This window comes from Apium graveolens, chromosome 5, assembly GCF_009905375.1.
Source record: "Apium graveolens cultivar Ventura chromosome 5, ASM990537v1, whole genome shotgun sequence".
Lineage (NCBI taxonomy): Eukaryota > Viridiplantae > Streptophyta > Magnoliopsida > Apiales > Apiaceae > Apium > Apium graveolens.
In genome coordinates this window covers 153,107,654-153,116,444 of record NC_133651.1, presented here as the reverse complement: position 1 = coordinate 153,116,444, position 8,791 = coordinate 153,107,654, and the positions used below count along the sequence as shown (strand labels likewise).

Here is an 8,791-nt window from a genome sequence, read left to right as displayed (position 1 = left end):
CAGCATAGCTGAGCGGGCGCTCAGCTTGCTGCGCGGCCGCTCAGCAATCCTGAGCGGGCGCTCAGACCTCTACTGGAAAAAATCTGATTTTGCTCCGTTCCTTCACCGTAATCTGCCCGTTTATTTCCTCTCGCAATGGTGAACACATGCCAAGGCTTATTCTTGATGATTCCTCCCCCAAAATGTAACTAATACCCTGAAATGCATAAACACTAGAAAAACGCATCAAATACACAAAATACTTGATTTCAAGACACCAATTTAAGCCATTTTAAGACGCTCTAAGTGGTATAAAATGCCACTTATCACACCCCCAAAATTAAATCGATGCTTGTCCTCAAGCGTCACAGACTCAAAAACAAATAAAAACATGCATGAATGCAATCTATATGAAAATGCAGCGATTCCCCTTTCTACGAATAAACCAACCAAATTGCAACATCTCAACAAATGCAGTTAGACAACTAAAGATCAATAAACTCATGCAAACGGACATACAGCCAGAAACGTGGTGTGTGCAAATGCTTAACAGATATGCTTCGGAACTAGACCAATTATTATGACTCAACTATCCTCAAGGCAATCCCATGATTATACAAAGAATAAAAATCTAGGCACAAAGTGATATACAACACTACAAGAATTCTGGAGCTTACTACGGAATCGTGCTTTTTATTCACAACACAAATGCTTATTTGACCGTGCAATGAGTGAGGTCCACAAAAGACTTATACAATGGTATCCATGTAACGAGCGTTAGGTTAGCGGATCCCAGACTCTAAAAGCCTTAGGTCACTAGGGACAAAGTCCCCTAAGAACTTAATAACTCGAATACCAAAGAGCCCACTCTTGATCAATTATGCATACACAAAATTATATATATATATATATATTTTTCTCTTAGCAAGTGCATTTCGCTCCAACTTGCTCAACCCTAGAGTACTCGCACCATATGCGAGCCGGCTACTAGCCATTTGACACCTAGCCATAACTAGCAACAAATTCCATTTTTTTTTCTCCAAATTTTTTCTTTTTCATGCCTTTATCACTAAGAACCTATTATCGAATTCTAAGCATAATAAATAGATTGACCTCGAAAACAACCAAATCATAATAACAATCTAGCCCTTACGCATTCTCTAAGACTTAGTGGAATTACAAGTGTTTCTAGCATGTATATCAACCTACACGACTTAATATCACTTTAATGCTATCACTACACTCGCATCAATATCATAATTCAGTCGATCAATCATTGCAAAAGGGATCATGGTAAATGCATGAGCTACGTGACATGATAAACAATAAAAGCTATATATAAAAAAAACTATATGAACTAAGCTATCATGAATATGCAGCTATATGACACACACACAATATTCCTTAACTACCACCCCCAAACTTAAAATCTTCACTGTCCTCAGTGAAGGTAGTAGAAAGGAACACAGGGTATACCTACTCGGAGTCATCATTATCATCACCCTCAGTGGGTGGAGTATCAGGCGACGGGTATGCAGAGTCCTCACCAAAAACTGGCCACTGGATATCAGCTCCAAGGCCCCGAAAAGCAGTCCCTAACGCAAGGGTGAGCTCCTGAGCAAATCTGCTCTGCGTCTCGTACATAGCATCCATCCGCCGTGTAAGCCTCCTATACTGGGCATCAACCATCCCAGCACCCTCCTGAGCTCTCGAAGAACCAGCCTCATCACGCCCTGGCCTAGCCATAGTAGCACCTCGTGCTGGACGCCCTCCTGGAAGACGATAACCCAGCCCATGCTCCTCAGGCTCACCACCGGTCCACTCCTGCATCCCATTCAGAGTCCCAGAATCAATCGGAGCTGCCGGCAACTGCAACTGCTCATGAGCCGGCCAGTTCACTCCCACTGCTCGGCATAGCTTCATAACCGTTGATGCATAAGGGATGTTCATATGCTTCGCTCCCCTCAAAAACTTCAGAATTCCTTGGTAGATAAACTCACCAAGGTCCACATAGTACTCCTCATTCAGAATTCCCCACAACAACTGTGCTCTCTCAACTGTGACCTCGTGTGCATGCGAAGAAGGCAAAATATTAGCACAAATAAATGCATTCCATGCACGGGCATACCTGTTCATGGCGATCGCCGGAAAGTGACGATACTCATTAGTGCCGGTCCTGAAGGTCCAAACTGTGCCCGGTCTACAAAGAGTCGCACAAATCAAATCCAAGTCAAAATCCTCAGCAGTCTTTTCATTCCAGTTCTCCTCCTCGGGCTTCCTCTCTCGCTGTCCAATCACACGGCGAATCGCCGCAGGATGATAATCAATCGTCAGCCCTCGGACCACAGAAAACCCATTCTTTTTGGCCTTCGCGTTCGCGTAAAACTCGCGAACAACGCTCATCGGTACCGCTTCGGGTGACTCACAAAAAGCTATCCACCTCTTCTCTGCAATCATGGGCAGCAACTCACCATCCTTCCCTGATGGTAAAAACCCTCTCTCCTTCAGAATCGGCTTCCCCAACAGCCCAGTGTACTCCTCCTCCACGGCTCTGTTAGTTAACCGAGGTCTTGCAGCAGTACCCCTCGATGAATCAGCAGTAGGAACTGTGCTGCTGCTGTCAATAGTGCGTGCTCTCTTGGGTGCCATTGATTCGTGAATAAAAGTGTGTAAGAACTGAGTTTTGGTGCTTGGGAGAGAGTTTAAGTGTAGGAAGTTTGTGGAAGATATGTAGGATAGGTGTATGTATATATAGGGTGTGGATTAGATTAGGGTTTGGGAATTAAGGGTTAAAATGATGGGGTAGTGGGAACAAATCGTGGGTTTATGGGCTACAACTGTTTTTTTTTTTTCTGAACTGTAAAAAAAAATTCTGGTACTCGACCCCTGAGCGGTCGCTCAGCTTGCTGAGCGGTCGCTCAGCAATGCTGAGCGGGCGCTCAGCAATGCTGAGCGGGCGCTCAGCAATGCTGAGCGGGCGCTCAGGGGGTCACTGGAAATTTTTTTTTTCAGCCCCTGTTTTCTGATTTTTTTATGTTTTTGGATAGGTTATTAACTTCTAAGGGTTCATGTAACAACAATTCATGGGTTGCCTCCCACGCAGCGCTTCTTTTTCGTCATTAGCTTGACGTTTCGTACCCTTCTCAAGTAGTCAACAAAATGGCACTAACCACTTCTCGGTTTGCCATGTCCCCATAGTAGTGCTTCAAACGCTGACCGTTAACCTTGAATGCTTGGTCCGGATCATTCTCAAAAATTTCCACCGCTCCATGTGGAAACACAGTTTTGACAATAAAAGGCCCAGACCACCTCGATTTCAACTTCCCTGGAAAAAGTCGGAGTCGAGAGTTGAATAAGAGAACTTGTTGCCCCGGCACAAATAACTTAGGATGTAGCTTCCTATCGTGCCACCTCTTCACCTTTTCCTTATACATTTTGTTATTCTCGTACGCTTGAAGTCAAAATTAATCAAGTTCATTAAGCTGAAGCATTCTTTTCTTACCAGCTGCATCTAAATCCAGGTTCAACTTTTTCAATGCCCAGTAGGCCTTATGCTCAAGCTCCGCAGGTAGATGATATCCCTTACCGTACACCAACTGAAACGGGGACATACCATGTGGAGTTTTGTATGTTGTTCTGTAAGCCCAAACAGCTTCATCGAGCTTTAAAGACCAATCCTTCCTTGACGGACAAATAACCTTCTCTAGAATGCGCTTTACCTCTCTGTTAGACACTTCCGCTTGACCATTTGTTTGCGGATGATAGGCAGTAGCTACTCGATGATTCACATTATAACGCTGCATCATAGAAGTGAACTTACGATTGCAGAAATGCGATCCTTCATCACTTATGATTACCCGAGGTGTTCCAAACCTAGTGAAAATTTGCTTATGAAGAAAATTTAGCACTGCCTTTGCATCATTTGTCGGTAAAGCTTTAACTTCGACCCATTTTGAGATATAATCGACTGCCAGCAAGATGTACTGATTATTGCAAGACGAGATAAAAGGCCCCATGAAATCGATTCCCCAAACATCAAAGACCTCGACTTCAAGCATCACATTTAATGGCATCTCATCCTTCCTTGTCAAATTTCCCACTCTTTGGCAACGATCACACCTTAAAACAAACTGATGAGTATCCTTGAACAAAGTAGGCCAAAAAAAACCTGCTTGCAGAATACGAGCTGCCATCTTCTCACCACCATAGTGTCCACCATAAACCGTGGAATGGCAGTCTCGTAATATCCCCTCCGTCTCACAGAACGGGATACATCTCCTGATGATCTGGTCAGCTCCCTGTCTAAACAAATATGGTTCATCCCACATATACCACTTCACCTCATGCAGAAACTTCTTCTTTTGAGCGGATTTCAAATTAGGAGGCATTACATTGCTGACGAGATAGTTTACAATATCTGCAAACCATGGTTCTTCCTCCTGAACTGCGAACAACTGCTCATCCGGAAAAGATTCATTGATTAACGTCCTATCTTGTGAAGTAGAATCAGGATTCTCCAATCGAGAGAGATGGTCAGCTACTTGATTCTCAGTACCTTTTCTATCCTTGATCTCTAACTCAAATTCCTGAAGTAAAAGCACCCAACGAATGAGTCTCGGCTTCGAATCCTTCTTGGAAACCAGATAGCGAATAGCCGCATGATCAGTGAATACTGTTACTTTCATACCAAGTAGATAAGATCGAAATTTCTCGAAACCAAAGACTATAGCCAAAAGCTCCTTCTCAGTAGTGGTGTAGTTCAATTGGGCCCCATTTAAAGTCTTACTCGCATAGTAGACCACATGGAAGAGATTTTTCTTGCGCTGTCCCAGAACTGCACCTACCGCATAATCACTCGCATCACACATCATCTCAAACGGTTCTGTCCAATCTGGTGCTGTAATAACTGGTGCAGTGATCAAACTCTTCTTGAGAGTCTCGAATGCTGCCAAACATTCATCATCAAATTTGAAAAGCACATCTTTCTCAAGCAAATTGCACAACGGCTTAGATATCTTTGATAAGTCCTTGATGAATCGCCGATAAAAACCCGCATGACCAAGAAAACTACGGATTCCTTTCACAGAATTAGGTGGGGGAAGATTTTCAATGACTCCCACCTTGGCCTTGTCCACCTCCAGACCCTTGTTAGAGACCTTATGCCCAAGAATAATGCCTTCACGCACCATAAAATGACATTTCTCCCAATTGAGCACCAAATTAGTTTCCACGCATCTTTTGAGTACGGCGCGCAGATTATTCAAACATTCATCATATGAATGTCCAAAGACGGAGAAGTGGTCCATGAACACTTCGACGTTATTTCCAATCATGTCAGAGAATATAGCCATCATACATCTCTGAAAAGTGGCCGGGGCGCCACATAACCCAAACGAAACTCTGCGAAAAGCAAACGTGCCAAATGGACAAGTGAAGGTAGTCTTTTCCTGATCCTCTGGTGCAATATAAATCTGATTATACCTGAATAACCATCCAGAAGACAAAAATACTCATGACCCGCCAACCTGTCAAGCATCTGATCAATAAATGGAAGAGGGAAGTGATCCTTCCTTGTGGCTTTGTTCAATTTTCTATAATCCATGCATACTCTCCATCCTGTAACTGTTCGAGTGGGGATGAGCTCATTCTTTTCATTTGCGACCACAGTGATACCTCCTTTCTTAGGTACACATTGTACGGGGCTCACCCACGAGCTGTCAGAAATAGGATAAATGATGCCTGCATCCAGCCATTTCAGAATTTATTTCTTCACCACCTCCTTCATGATGGGATTCAGTCTTCGCTGCTGTTCCACAGTTGGCTTACTACCTTCCTCTAGCAGAATTTTATGCATACAATATGAAGGACTTATCCCCTTGATGTCTGCTATGGTCCATCCAATAGCCGATTTGAATTCTCTCAAAATCCTTAAGAGCTTGTCTTCCTCACTACCTGAAAGGTCAGATGAAATAATAATAGGTAACGTAGATGAATCACCTAAAAAAGCATACCTCAAGTGTTCAGGTAATGGCTTGAGCTCCAAGGTAGGTGCTTCCTCTATTGATGGTTTGAGCTTTCCTTCAGCATTCTTAAGGTCAGAAGTACCAAGAGATTCAAACGGCATGTCCAGCTTTTGCTTCCAGGGAGAAGCGTTCAGATATTGTAATTGCTCATTGTCATCTTCATCATCGCTGTCAAAATCCCCCACTAAGGCCTTTTCCAATGCATCAGACATTAGCATGCGATCGAGTTCCGAAGTAATCGCAGAATCAATCACATCTACTTTTAAGCACTCCTCATCTTCTGTAGGGAATTTCATTGCCTTGAATACGTTGAAGGTCACATCCTGATCTTGTACCCGCATAGTAAGTTCACCTTTTTGCACATCTATCAAGGTATGGCCAGTAGCCAAGAAAGGCCTTCCCAAGATTATGGGAATCTTCTTATCTTCCTCAAAATCCAGAATAACAAAATCTGCAGGAAAGAAGAGCTTATCCACCTTGACGAGCACATCCTCCACTATGCCCCTTGGGTAAGTAATGGAACAATCAGCCAATTGTAGAGACATGTATGTGGGTTTTGGATCAGGCAGATCCAATTTTTTAAAGATCGACAACGGCATCAGATTAATGCTTGCTCCCAAATCACAAAGGCACTTGTCAAAAGTCAGATTGCCAATGGTGCAAGGAATGGTGAAGCTTCCTGGATCTTTCAGTTTTGGTGGTAACTTTTGCTGCAGAACAGCGCTACATTCTCCTGTGAGAGCAACGGTTTCAAGGTCATCCAGTTTCACCTTCCTTGAAAGAATAGTCTTCATAAACTTTGCATAACTAGGCATTTGCTCCAGAGCCTCAGCGAAAGGTATATTGATGTGAAGTTTCTTGAACACCTCCAGAAACTTCCCGAACTGTCTATCCAGCTTTTGTTGCTGCAATCTCTTAGGAAAAGGTGGTGGATGATAGAGCTGTTTCTCCCCTGTATTAGCCTCAGGCAGAGTGTGTTCAACAGTAGTCTTCCTTGGTTCTGCCGCTTTCTCCTTTTGCTTAGATTCTTCATCACTAATTTCAGCTTCTCCTTCTTTTGCCTTTTTAGCATCAACAACTTTTCCAGACCTTAAGGTAATAGCCTTGACTTGCTCTTTAGCTTCCTTCCTGCCTGGTACTTCCGTGTCACTGGGAAGAGTGTCAGGTTGACGATTGAGCACTGCATTGGCTAATTGACCGATTTGATTTTCCAAGGTCTTGATAGAAACCGCCTGACTCTTGCATAACAGCTTAAGTTCCTCAAAATCAGCACTAGTAGGTGCAGCTGTACTTCACTGTTGAGGATATGATTGCCTTGTAGCATACTGCTGTGGTTGCTGGAATCCAGGTGGGTTAAACTATTTACTCACTCCTTGCTGATATGATGGCTGAATAGCATTCTGATTATTCCCCCAGCTGAAATTTGGATGATTTCTGTTGTTAGGATGATAGGTCGCTGGCACAGGCTGCTGTTGTCGCTGATAATTATTCACATACTGAACAGATTCGTTGACAAGAGAACACTGATCTGTAGCATGAGAACCTGCACAAAGCTCACAAACCATAGTTATTTGATTAACTCCATATGTAGCCAGAGAATCAACCTTCATTGATAGCGCTTGGAGCTGGGCTGCAATAGCGGTGGCTGCATCAACTTCCAGAATACCTGCTACCTTGCCTGACGTCATCCTCTGAGTTGGGTTTTGATGCTCATTTGCATCCATCGTCTCTATAAGATTATACGCCTCAGTATAGCTTTTAGCCCATAAGGCGCCTCCAGCTGCTGCATCGAGCATGGGCCGAGATTGGGCCCCCAAACCATTATAGAAACCAGTGATCACCATCCAATCCGGCATTCCATGATGTGGACATTTTCTCAACATTTCCTTGTAGCGTTCCCAAGCCTCGCACATAGATTCTGTAGGTTGTTGCGCAAACTGAGTAAGAGCACTCCTCATAGCAGCAGTCTTTGCCATCGGATAAAACTTCACCAGAAACTTTTACGCAAGATCTTGCCACGTAGTGATGGACCCAGCTGGTTCAGAATGTAACCAGTCTTTAGCCTTGTCCCTCAGTGAAAATGGGAAAAGCCTCAACTTGATAGCCTCATCAGTCACGCCATTATACTTAAAAGTGCTGCAGATCTCGACAAAATTCCTTATGTGCATGTTGGGGTCTTCAGTTGCCGCTCCTCCAAAAGAAACAGAATTCTGCACCATCTGAATAGTGCCCGGCTTGATTTCAAAGGTGTTAGCTTGAATAGCCAGATGAAGGATGCTTGACTGAATGTCATCAATTTTAGGCCGAGAAAAATCCATAAGAGCTGGATCAGCTTGAACAATACGATCTCCCATGTTTACTGGTTCTTTCCGCTCAGTTCCTGAATCCGAATCCTCAAAATCTAACTTCTACGGAATATCAAGAACTTCGTCTGTCTCCTCAGCTTTATCTAAAGTCCTCTTGCGAGCACGAGAACGAGTTTGCATAAACGCTTGCTAAAGTACCTGAAACACAACCGGAAACAATAATTAACTACTACATCCTAATCATTGAGTCCTAATGACCAATGATGGTAAGTACATAAACTAAACAAATACGTCGATCCCCGGCAGCGGCGCCAAAAACTTGTTAGGGCGAAAACACGCGCTAATATTCACGCAAGTATACGCGTTCGCAAGTAATATAAAATACTTTCTAGTTCGTTCCCACAGAGACTCAGACTTAATTATTGTCTAATTAAACTCACTCACCAATGTATGATTACTTCTCAATGTTAAGACACTAACACT

At 43.4% G+C, this 8,791-nt stretch overlaps 1 non-coding gene across 1 annotated transcript; it reads left to right on the top strand.

The window, feature by feature from the left end:
* Nucleotides 1-7,856: 7,856 nt before the first annotated feature.
* Nucleotides 7,857-7,963, top strand: LOC141662714 (small nucleolar RNA R71). The gene has a single exon (XR_012550813.1). It is a non-coding gene; the product is annotated as a small nucleolar RNA R71 (small nucleolar RNA).
* Nucleotides 7,964-8,791: the final 828 nt, after the last annotated feature.